Genomic DNA, 12228 nt, shown 5'->3' on the forward strand with positions numbered 1-12228 from the left:
TGCCACAGTGTCCTTCTGTGTGCTCTGTGCAGCCACAGAGAAGAGCAGAGAGGGAAGGGGCTGGGCTCAGGGCTGTGCCCCGGGGCTGAGCCTTTCTCAGCTCCTTTGCTGCCCCCAGGGAGCCCGAGCTGCTCCTGCTGCCACTGCCAAGGCCTGGCCCTGCCTGGGGCTGGGTTGGGAGCTGCTGGCAGCTCCAGGGAGTCCTTTCTGCCCCGACTTCCAACCCAGTGTGGGGCCACTGCAGGCACGAGGTGCCCCTGGCCCTGCTCCTGAGTGGAAGGCAGAGCTGAGGGAGTGCCTTGGAGGGCACCAATCACCCAGGTGCCCTCACTGCCACTTGGGCCTGAAGGAGAAATGGAACTTCCCATTAAGGTCCTCCTAAATGGAAGAACCGAGACATAGGAGACACGAAATCCTTGGAGGCAGCCAAACGTCTGGAGCAGATGCTGACTGACCTGGAGAGACGCAGTGGTGGGTGCATTTCCCTCTGCCTTGTCCTGGGGCTCAGCAGCCGGGGGCTCTGGCTGCACATCTGGACACGCCGTGCCCGGCACAGCGGGAAGGAATCCATGGCAGCCTCGCTGCCCCGCTGCTGCTTCCACGCCCTGCAGGGCTGTTTGCCAGCCTGGCCTGGCTGCAGCTTCTCCCCAGCCTCTGCACGAAAGCATTTGGCATCAGTTCACAGGCAGCCCAAACTGCACCACGAGCCATAGATGCCCTGAGATCCCCTGCAATTTCCTAATCTCCAGTCAGATCAGGTGTAGGGGCTTTTTCAGTCAGGGAGGTCTCTGGCCCAGCCCCAATAACCTGGCCATTTTCCTGATCCTTATCCACGACTTGACAAGTATTATCTCCTAAAGTTGCCACCTCCTGCAATGGTTCCATCTGACCCAGCTGTCCTTTTTCCTTTCTCAAGCAATGGAGCAAAAGTCCATGCAGGTGGGGCCATATCCTGTAGGAAGCAATGGCTTTGTGCCAGCCACTGATGCAGGAAAGGAGGAGATGCCAGACATGGGCACAGGTACAGGAGATAATTGCTCCACCAGGCTCAGCCCTTGGTGGGGCTGTGTGGCAGCAGCTCTTTCCCCCAGGGCCTGCCCTTGCCCAGCCCGGCAGCAGCCAAAGCTGGAGGAGGCTCTGGAGGCTTGGAGGCCTCTGGAGCTTGTTCACAGCCCCGGGGAAAGGGGACTCGTGCACCAACGTCCCTCCCGCTGCAGCTGCTCTGGAGCTGGCCCTGAGTGCCCAGAGGCCCAAGGCACAGGAGCAGCCCGGAGCAGGAGCCCTGCCGCGAGCCCAGGGCCAGAGCCAGCCTTGGCTCCCGACTGGGCAGGGGCTGCACTGGGTCCTGCCAGGGCCTGACTCTGTGCCCTGGGGCTGGGGGAGCTGTCACGGGACAGGGAGGGCCAGGGCTGGCAGTGGCTGCTCAGGGATGGCTTTGGCCTGTGTCCCTCCAAGCAGCCACTGCCCAAGCAGCTGCGCCGCCCCCGGGCTCTCCTCCCGGCCTGCTGGGCTTGGTTGGGTGGCACAGCCTGTGCCAAGGGGCGGCAAAGGTGCCTGCAGGCCCCAGCTCTGGGGGAAACAGAGAACGTCCTGCCCGCATTCACCATGCTGCCAGCTCAGCAGTGCAGCACAGCATGGGCTGACGCTCCCCATTGCTCCCACAGAAGTGCTTGGCAAGTCAGACACCGACGCCCAGAATCACGGAAAAACACCAAGAATTATCTGCCCCCAGGACGTGCGCAGGTCCTGCATGATAGGCACGGTAGTGACACTGTTCACTGTGCCAATTTCTTTGGTACTGTGCTATGCTGGGTTCCGGTTGTGGAAGGGAAAGAAACGGTAAGTGTTGGCCCATCTCTATCCTCCAGCTTCTTTAAAGGCTGCACATAGTCAGGGAACATTCAGGGAACAGAGAGGCTGCAGTGTAGGTGTGGCCAGTCCATGGTTGTCCAAAGAACCCTGCTGAGGGTTCTGCTGCTGCCCAGAGCTTTCATTGGCCTCCTCATTGCTGGGCCTTGTCCTGGGGGACCCGCTGGGGCTGCAGCCATTGCTGGCTCCCACTGAGGCTGCCTGGCCAAGAGCAGCCCCAGGGGCACAGGGCAGAGGCAAAGCACAGCGGGGAGGAGAAAGAGCAGGGATGAGATTGCCCTTGAAAGGCAGAGGTGCTCTGGGGCCCACTCCTGCCCAGGGAGCCTGCCCAGAGCCGTGCCCTGCTGGCCGGGGCCTTGAGGGGCAGCTGTGCAGCTGGGCCGAGCTGTGCCAGCAGCTCCAGCAGTGCTGGGGAGCCTTGCCAGCTCTGGGCCCTGCTGTGCAGGAGGCTCCCTGTGTGCCACTGGCAGCTGGGCCCTCAGCCACCTCCTCTCTCCACAGTCGCGCTGCCACCGCTCCAGCATCCCGGCTGAGAAGGCGTGCCTCTCCCTCTCCCCCAGAGAGCTCAGATACCGTCGACTTTGACAGCTCTCACCCGAGGCCTCGGCAGCAGGAGTTGCCCAAGAAAGCAGAGCACCAGCCCTCCGTGCCTCCCCCACGGCCCCCCAGCCCGGCCTTGAAGCGGAAGCCTCCCGAGATCCCCCCACCTCCACCCCTCCCGAGCCCGCCGCCCTGGTCCAACTAGGACTGCAACTGGGCTAGCCACGCCGGGCTTGGGCCACCAACAGCTTGGGCACCTGCCCTCCTCTACAATTAGCCCGTGTTACCTACGGGCAACAGCCAGAGTCCGTTTCCATACTCTTGGACCTTCAACAGGAAGGGCTGAAGACTCTTCCCATGCCCTTTCTCATCCTTTACCTCTTTGATTTTCATACAGTTGGGAGCTCGTTGCATCTCTTAAAGACTTTATTAGCACTGCATGTTTTGCCTTACCTGTCAAGGGAAAAAAAATAAAAAAATTCTTCAGTTTTGATTTCATTTTTAGTGTGATTTGGCCGCTCACATTTTGAGCAATTAATTTTCCACCATACTTCTTCCCTTTTTCCTCACTATCCATAAAAAGTTCATCTGGACATAAAAATCACCAGCTTTACTGAGATTTACCTCAAAGCCCAGAGGGGAATCTAGCACCAAATATTCTTCCTCTGTACTGCACAACAAGAAATATTCAGAAGAATATTCACTGGCAGCTGAGGCTCGTGGAACTCCCAGAATACTGAGCCTGCAGAGGAGGCAGACAGCCCTGGCAGTGGCTGAGGGGACTTCTCCTCACAGACTCCTCTGAAAGTGTGTCACTCCAGGAGGAGAAAGCCTTTAAACCTGTGCCTTACCTTCCTCCTGTGCTAAAATGTAAGGTTCCTCCTGAGCTACAAACAATTCTCCATTCCTCAACAAAGCTACTCATGTTCGTGACTTATCTTAAAGAGCAAAAGCAAATGTGGTCAGAAATTTCTCATCAAAGCCTGTTTGCAGAGAAACGCCACCATATGTGAGAAAATAGTTCTTAGCATCAGCTCAGTCAAACGAAAGCCAACCCTGAAATGAGCAGAGCTTTAAATGAACTTGAATTCTCTTTCCTCACCTATCAGCCGGGTTGGTTTGCTCCTTTTTTGTCCTAGAGAGAACATTAGAACGATTTGCTCTTGGCAGGACTCCTTGCATGGCTCCGGCTGTAAATGCGTTGGGCTGCAGCACAGGGCCAGGGCGGAGCTCAGCAGCCTCATCAGAGCCCAGGGCCACGGCCCTTCCCTGCCGGGGCCGAGCCTGGCCCGGCCCGGCCTGGCCCCAGGGCATGGGCTCCGCCCGCCCGCTGTGCCCGTAGCCAGGCCCAAGGCTTTGCAAGAGGCTTTCTCCCAGCTTTGCAAAACCTCGGCCAAGTGACCTTTTGCTGTGCTGAGAAGAGTAAACACCCCCTCAAATGTAACCCCACTGCACACCTCATGAGGGATGCCTGCACACCTTAGGAGAGGCCATCAAGACTCCTTTGTGATTCATGAGGGATCCCTGCACCCCTCGGTATGGACCCGAAAATATCCATGTGTGCCTCATGAGGGATCACTTCACCCCTCAGCAGGAACCCCAAAATATCACTGTGTGCCTCATGAGGGACCCCTTCACCTCTGAGCACAGATCCCAAAATATCACATTGTGCCTCATGAGGTTCAGGCCCAGATCATCCCCCAGAGGGCAATGTGCCCTCAGCCCAGGGATGCTCAGCATGGACTCCCCCAGCCCTCGGGACCCCACCGCTGGTCACAGCAGCCCCTGCCTGGCTCCTGCCTGCCCACACCGTGGGCATCCACGGCTGCTCCTGGCCATGGATATCAGCCTGTGCTTCCGCTGGGTGGGCTTTGCTGCTGCTACCACCTGGACAGAGCTGTGACAACTCAATTTCTTTATTAAAACATCAAATGTGGGCCAAGCCCTGTCCTGGCAGACAGGGGCTGGCCAGCTTCAGTGCTGGCCGGGGAACAGGACCAGAGGGCTCAAAGGCAGAGGGTCTTGTTTGGGAGGGGTGGGTTTTGGGAAGGGTTCATGATGGTGCTGGAGCCATGGCAGGGCAGATAGGGGCAGATATGGAAAATTGGGATAAGAGGTCGGAAGAACTTTGCCTGAGTTGTTAGGCTCTTCTTCTGACAATGAACAGGAGCACCTGTGGAGAGAGGGGGCGGCTGAGGACCCAGGTGCCAGTGGCACAGAGGGAGCCTCCTGCACATCAGGGCCTAGAGCTGGCAAGGCTCCCCAGCACGGCTGGAGCTGCTGGCACAGCTTGGCCCAGCTGCACAGCTGCCCCTCAAGGCCCCGGCCAGCAGGGCACGGCTCTGGGCAGGCTCCCTGGGCAGGAGCGGGCCCCAGAGCGCCTCTGCCTTTCAAGGGCAATCTCATCCCTGCTCTTTCTCCTCCCCGCTGTGCTTTGCCTCTGCCCTGTGCCCCTGGGGCTGCTCTTGGCCAGGCAGCCTCAGTGGGAGCCAGCAATGGCTGCAGCCCCAGCGGGCCCCCAGGACAAGGCCCAGCAATTAGGAGGCCAATGAAAGCTCTGGGCAGCAGCAGAACCCTCAGCAGGACTTGCCACAACTCCACTGAAGCGACACTGGGAATGTTCCCTACTTATGAGCAGCCCGTAAAGGAAGCTGTTTGAGGTAGAGAAATCAAAAAACACTCACGATTTTCTCTTCCAGCAATACCAGATTGCTGCACAGCAAATCAACAGGAAAAGTGCTGCACCAGACACAATGGCCATCAACTTCACCAAACAAGGTTTTTCCCAGCAGAAAACTCTTCTCCAGGTGTTGTAGGCACATGTTGAGGTGCCGGCTGCATCTGTGGGAGCAATGGAGAGTGTGAGCCCGTGCTGTGCTGCACTGCTGAGCTGGCAGCACGGTGGATGCGGCCAGGATGTTCTCACTCCCCATTACCCCCTGAGCTGGGGCCTGCAGGCACCTTGCTGCCCCTTGGCACAGGAGTGCTCAGTACCCAAACCCCTGAGCCTGCATGCCATAATTCCTCTGTGCTGTGCCCTTCTGCTCCAGACAATACTTGTCAAAGGCATGGAAAAGGACAGGGAAAATGCTCAGGGTTTTGGAGCTGCTCCAGGGCCCTCCCTCCTGCAAACAGCTGCCTCTCTGCATCTACCCAGAGACTGGGAAATTGCACGGGATCACAGGCCCATGGCGCAGTTTGGGCTGCCTGTGAGCTGATGCCAAATGCCTTCCTGCAGAGGCTGGGGAGAAGCTGCAGCCAGGCCAGGCTGGCAAACAGCCCTGCAGGGCGTGGAAGCAGCAGCGGGGCAGCGAGGCTGCCATGGATTCCTTCCCGCTGTGCCGGGCACGGCATGTCCAGATGTGCAGCCAAAGCCCCCGGCTGCTGAGCCCCAGCACAAGGCAAAGGGAAATGCACCCACCACAGCGTCTCTCCAGGTCACTCAGTATCCTGTCCATGGGTTTGGACACCTCTAGAGACTTTCTGTCTTCTCCAGGCTTGTTCCTCCCTCTTGGAGGACCTTAAGAGAAGTGATTGCTTGTCAGATGAGTGGATCCCACAGATGCAGGGCTCAGCCTGTGGGGTCAGCAGGGACACACTGCTGACCCCTGTGATGGGCGCTGGGCTTGTGAGCAGCAACCCAGAAAGGAGCCTGGAAAGTCCTCCCTGCAGAAACTCCTGTAACACAACAGCCACAGCAGCTTCTTTCACCTGGTTCCTGCCAGGTTGTCAAGGACTATCCTCTGAGGGGAGCATTGACAACGTACCTGCAGGAGGCTTAATAGGTTGGAAATCCTCATGGCGCCAAGCTGCTGGAGAAACCTTCCTAGCAAGCTCATCTAGAGAGAAGCAAACACCCAAACCCATTTCCATGGTGTCCTGGGATCCCCCCTCTGCTTTTCAGAGACTAAGGCTGTGGGAGCCAGATGTGAATGCACAAGGCCAAAGCTGCACAGGGACCTGGGCAGCTCTGGGCTGGCTCCTGGTCACTCTCCATCCTCTTTGCAGGCCCTGTGACACATCCCTGGAGAGGCAACAGGGCCAGCCCCAGGGCCCATGGGGGCTCTCTCCCTCCCCCAGAGGAAACCCTCCCTAAAGGCCTGGGGAAAACCATCCCCAGCGCTTCCCGGGGAGCAGGGAGCGCTGTCCCGGGAAAGGGGAGCCAGGCTGCCGGCTCACCTGCTCGCCACGCTTGCAGCGGAGCAGCCTGGGCAGCCCTGGCAGGCAGGGCCACGGCCAGGAGGAGCAGGAGGAAGAGGCGCAGAGCAAGGGCCATGGTGCCTTGCCCTCTGCCAGTCCCGCAGCGCTTGCTGCCACCGCTGTCCTGACACCGCTGTCCCAATGTCAGCACCACTGCTGCCACCGCCGCTGCTGCTGCCGCAACAGTTGTGCTCAAGGACTGAGTGCTCGCTCCTTGTGCTGCTGTGCAACCACGGGGCTCTGGCACCTCTGTGACCTCAGAGCCTGCTGTGACCTCGTGGCTGGGGCAGGATTTTCTTGTAATCAATCTCAAGAGGTGCCCTTCCAGCGAGGAGAGAATGTCCCACCCTGTGTCTATTTGCAATCTAGATTTTCTTTAAAAGAAGTGTGATAAATGATATTGGAGAAGTGAGACATTTTGTGGCTCTACATACATCATCAACGCCAAGTCCAAAATTCAACTCACGTTAGTTATTCGCACTATTGCAGGCAGCAGCAGCCCTGCCACGCTGACACCGAGTCCCTGCTGTGTGCTGTGCAGCCCTTTTTCCCATATTTAAAAAGTGAACAACTTGATGCCAAAGCTTACAGAAATAATGTAACACAGGACATCAGGGTAGTTGCACACTTCAGGGGACACCCAAACCCCGTGCACATCTTACGAGTGTCCTCAGCCACCCTAAAATCCCCCTGTGTGCCTCACAGGAGACCCCCAAATCCTGCTCAATTTACAGATGCACCTGCACACCTTTGGACATACATTAAATTCCGTGCACAACTTCTTGGTGTCCCGAGTCCCCTGCACAGCAGAGAGGTGACCCAAAGTCCCTGCATGCCTTTAGAGGGACCCAAACATAACACTCAGGGAGCAGCAACAGTGCTGAGCCATCTTCTGTGTGTGTGTGTTCACCATGTGTCCCTGGGTGAACAGATGAGGCCTGGGGGACAAAACCCCACTATGTTCATAAGAGATCCGGGACTGCCACAGGCCCAGTGTCTGTTGGGCTCTGAGCTCATCCCTCCGGCTATGAAGGACTTCCTTCAGAGTCCAGCCTCTTTCCATTATTCTCAAGGCAAGCACCTACTGATGGCTTCCCACTTTCCCTGGGCTTGCCACTGGAGGAGCTCCAGACCCAGATGATGCCAGGGAAGGAAATGTGCCCTCAGCCCAGGGATGCTCAGCCTGGGCTCCCCCAGCCCTCGCGACCCCGCCGCTGGTCACAGCAGCCCCTGCCTGGCTCCTGCCTGCCCACACTGTGGGCATCCATGGTTGCTCCTGGCCATGGAGCTCAGCCAGCGCTGCTGCCGGGTGGGCTTTGCTGCTGCTGCCACCCGGACACTGGGCTGACAGCTCCATCTCTTTATTGCAAATGAAGACCTCATTCGGGAAGTGCTGCAGTGCCCGATTTCTTCAGCCCGACTAGCTGCCAACACCAACACCCAGAGTGGGCCGCTCCCAGAAAACTGTCAACTCTGGGGTTTGGCTGTAGGGCACGGCTGCTTTACAGCACAGGTGGAGTGCGCTGGGGTAGGGACAAGGAACAGGGAGAGGTCTTCTGTATGTTTATTCCCCACAGAGTCAGCGACAGAATGACACTGAATTAAAGGCCTCCACTGATTTCCAAACTGCGGAGGTCCCTGGGGAGGATACAGTCTTTAGCCAGTTGGGAGAAACTGAGGGTGGAACACAAGGCGGGGAATACATTGTTTAAACCAATAGGGGATTACAGGGGAGGAGGAGAACTTAAACAAACCAATAGGGTTTCAACAGATATCAAATGGACAGGGAAGTTTCTAGAGAAAGGGGCAGGCTTGGGGAGGGATTGACATTGAATGGGAGGAGGAACAGGGAACAAAAGGGCAGGACTTTGGGGAGATGGACAACTAGGGGAAAGCCAACAGCCCGGGGGGGGGGGGGGGGGTGGGTGAAGGAACAACCCATTGGGAATAAAATGTGGTATAACAATACCAAATAAGGGGGTGTCATAAAACTGACTACTAGGACCGAGTTACAATCAAAAACATGCACTGCAACAGGGAAGCTCTCAGTCAGGGCTGTGTTGAGCGCTTCCAAATCCTTTCCAGCATCAATAAAAGGTCAAACTTGCCCTTATCCCATGCAAACAGAGTGTTCCCCAACAGCAACCCATTCCGAGGTCCTCTGAGAAATATGTATTTTATGATTGGCTTTTTGCTAATATAGCAGCCATAGAAGACTGCAATTTGTCAGAGAAAAAGAATGTATTGCTCTCCTATCAGAAGAAACTAACTTCTTCCTGCGTCACTCAGCCCTCAGGAAGCCGGTTAGGATTAAGAGGGAGAAGTTGACGAGGACCAGACAAAATCCTGTGTTTGAATGGTGTTATGAACAAAAATTCGGTTAATATTTTTTTTGTGAGAAAGAGTTACAGGGACGCAGCCAGGTCTCTGTCTCTGCCAGAGTTCTTAGGGTTTTGTCATGGTAATCACGGGTCGTTGGAGCTTATCTCCTCTTTTGTATTAGTAAAAGGCCTGGCTGGGTGGAGTGATGGCCCTTCCCTGAGGCAGTGCGCTCTTCCAACATAGCGAAGACACCTGAGAGGGTTGGGGGGGTTATGCAAAGTGACTCCAAAGTCCAGAATGCTTTGTGGGACCCCGACTTGAAACCCACAGAGAAAACCCCAAAAACAACGCGCCAAATAAGAATTGAGAGACTGAAGTTATGTCTGGACATGAGGAGCCAAGTGCTGAGCCTGCAGAGATGCGGAGCCCCTCTCGCCCTGAGCAGAGAGTCGTCCCAACGCCGGGACCAAGCAGCTGAGACGCTGAGAAAAGCAAGATCTGAAGGGAACATTGTTGCGGGAATAGCTATGAGAGCAGAACATGCTCTTCTCAAAGAGGTCTCTAACCTAAAGTGATACCAATTGTTCTCTAAATTAATACAATTGATATCCCACAGAAAACAACCTTATCACATAATGCATGTGAGGTCTCACACGGACCTCCCAGGTGTTGTTGCAGAAGGCAACAGGAAAGCAGATGCATTAGCTATGGCAGCAGAAACTGCTAATGTTCCTAACATCTTTGCTCAGGCAAAGCTGTCACACGCGTTCTTTCATCAAAATGTACCTGCCCTGATGAGAATGTTTAAGCTCTCAAAAGATCAGGCAAAAGCTATCGTGGCTACCTGTCCGAACTGTCAAAACTACCAGATACCATCAATGGGTATGAGAGTCAATCCCCGAGGTCTGAATAGCTGTCAGCTGTGGCAGACAGATGTAACTCACTTTGCACCTTTTAGAAGGTCAAAGTATGTGCATGTTTCGGTTGACACGTTCTCAGGAGCAGTGTTTGCATCATCACATGCAAGAGAAAATCATATGCACACAATAAAACACTTTCTCCTCGCTTTTGCCACCCTGGGTGTACCAAAGGAGATTAAAACAGATAACGGGCCAGCCTATACCTCCCACAAGTTGAAAGAGTTCTTCAATGAATGAGGCATAGCACACAAGACGGGCATACCTATAAACCCCACAAGACAATCCATCGTAGAAAAGACACATCAAACCTTCAAAAGAGTCCTCGAGCAACAGAACAGGAACATGAAAATCACATCTCCAGTGGAGAGACTGTGCAAGGCTCTCTATGTCATCAACTTCCTGAACTGCACAGCGTCAGAGCCTGACCCACCAATACTTCGCCGCTTCGCGAATACCACACAAGCAAAGCTCACGGAAAAACCACCTGTGCTCGTGAAAGATCCTGAAACACACCAAATCTCAGGGCCTCATCAGTTGATTACCTGGGGAAGAGGTTATGCATGCGTGCTACTACCATCAGGTCCAAGGTAGTACCCAAAAAAATACGTAAAACCATACTTAGGCACAGCGAACACTACTACAGACGAGGACAAGAATTCTCCTGAGGCAAACACAAGACCACCTCAAAACCAAACCAGCTCAGCCTGGAGACGAAGGCGTCGCCGAACACCCACAAACACAAGAACAGACCGCCCCATTACAAAGCAGCAGACAAAACAGAAAGTCAAATAACAGTCTACTGTAATAGGCCACAGATAGCCTTAACACAAAAGTGTTCTCTGAATTATGTGTTATTACACTGTGTATTGTATAGTAAAAACTATTATTCCCTTTCCCTAACCTTAAAACCTCATAACCTTCTACCCGCTCCTCCTCCTGTAGTGCAACTTAGAAATTAAAAGAAAAAGGGGGGGAGGAGGGGAACACAGAAAAGAACAAGGCAGAAATTCCTCTCATCATAAAGATAACAAATTGTGCTTATATTCCCTATCAGAAGCCCTAATCCTGCCCAAAGATGAAAAATATCTCCGTCGGTGCTGTCCTCACCGCTGCCTGGATGCTCTACACCGTACCGCGTGCCTTTGGCTGGATTAGCCCTCAGCCTAGCAATAATGTTTAGGTAACCTTAGCAAAAACATTAAAACAAGACAATATGTGCTTGTCCATGAGAAGCATAGATAATCCACTTTCTACATGTCTAGTAGGAATTCCCTTTATAGCAGACGTGTGGCCTGTCCAGAACTCAGAGGTTCTCCGCACCACAGGTAAGAGACCCAATGGGGCTGATACTTGGGATGAGTGGACAAAAATTCTGCCAGATGCTCGAGAAGAACCCCAAGAATTGGATCTATTGAGACCCGCCAAGGCCACATATTGTGTCAAATTTTACTTTAGGCGTCCAAAAAATGATTGGCCAGAAATTGACCAACACAAAAACACATCTCGAAAAGATGTATCACCAGTGAACAAAGCCTATAACCCTCATGATTGGTGCAATTACACTGCACGTGTAATTTCTGTGTCCTCTCTCCATCCCAAAGTATTACCCAAAAGAATGTTTCTCATCTGTAGTGACAGAGTATGGGCAGGGATCCCCTCCCGACTCCAGGGAGATCCCTGTACTCTGAGAAAACTTTCTACCCTTACTCCAAACATCACCCTGTTACATAATTGGAAAAAAGAAAGAGAATCAAAACGTGAAAAAAGGTCTGTCATGGTTTGACCAGGAAGAAGTGGGAATTCTGGGAAGCTGTGGTCAAACCAATGAAGGTTTTGGGTTTCATACTGACACCTGGTGTAGCCAGTGGGGTTTGGACACACCTCCGAGAATACACAGGGGTTAAAAGCAGGGCACTGCCCTGGCACTTCCTCTTTGGACCTCGTCGGGCGAGGAGTTCAGATCTCTCCCCCGTCCGGCCCGCTGCTGCTGGGCGGGGGAGGGGCCAGCCATGCGGTAAGGCCTGGACAGAGATGGTGTTGAGGGGGCTTCGAGGATGGAAGGGTGGGGGAGCCCCAAGAGACATCGGGCAGCCAGCCCCCCCCCTCCCCCCCCAGGAGAGCAGCCAGCGAGAAGGGGGAGGAAGACTGCCCGGCCGCAGCGGCAGCGTGTGGGCAGCATGCGTGGGAGCCGTTCCGGGACCGACAGACAGAGACTGAAAACTTTTAACCCTTTCTTGCATGATTGGGGCCTTACAAAAATGCTAATCCTCCTCGAAGCTGAATAAGAAGGGAGATGAGAGATGAGATGACTTGGCTCGGAGATTGTGGAGATGATTGGATGGGGAGAGATGATTTGGAGTGGCCTTTTGGCTGGACT

The sequence above is a fragment of the Zonotrichia albicollis genome, chromosome 8, assembly GCF_047830755.1.
Source record: "Zonotrichia albicollis isolate bZonAlb1 chromosome 8, bZonAlb1.hap1, whole genome shotgun sequence".
In the NCBI taxonomy this organism is placed as follows: Eukaryota; Metazoa; Chordata; class Aves; order Passeriformes; family Passerellidae; genus Zonotrichia; species Zonotrichia albicollis.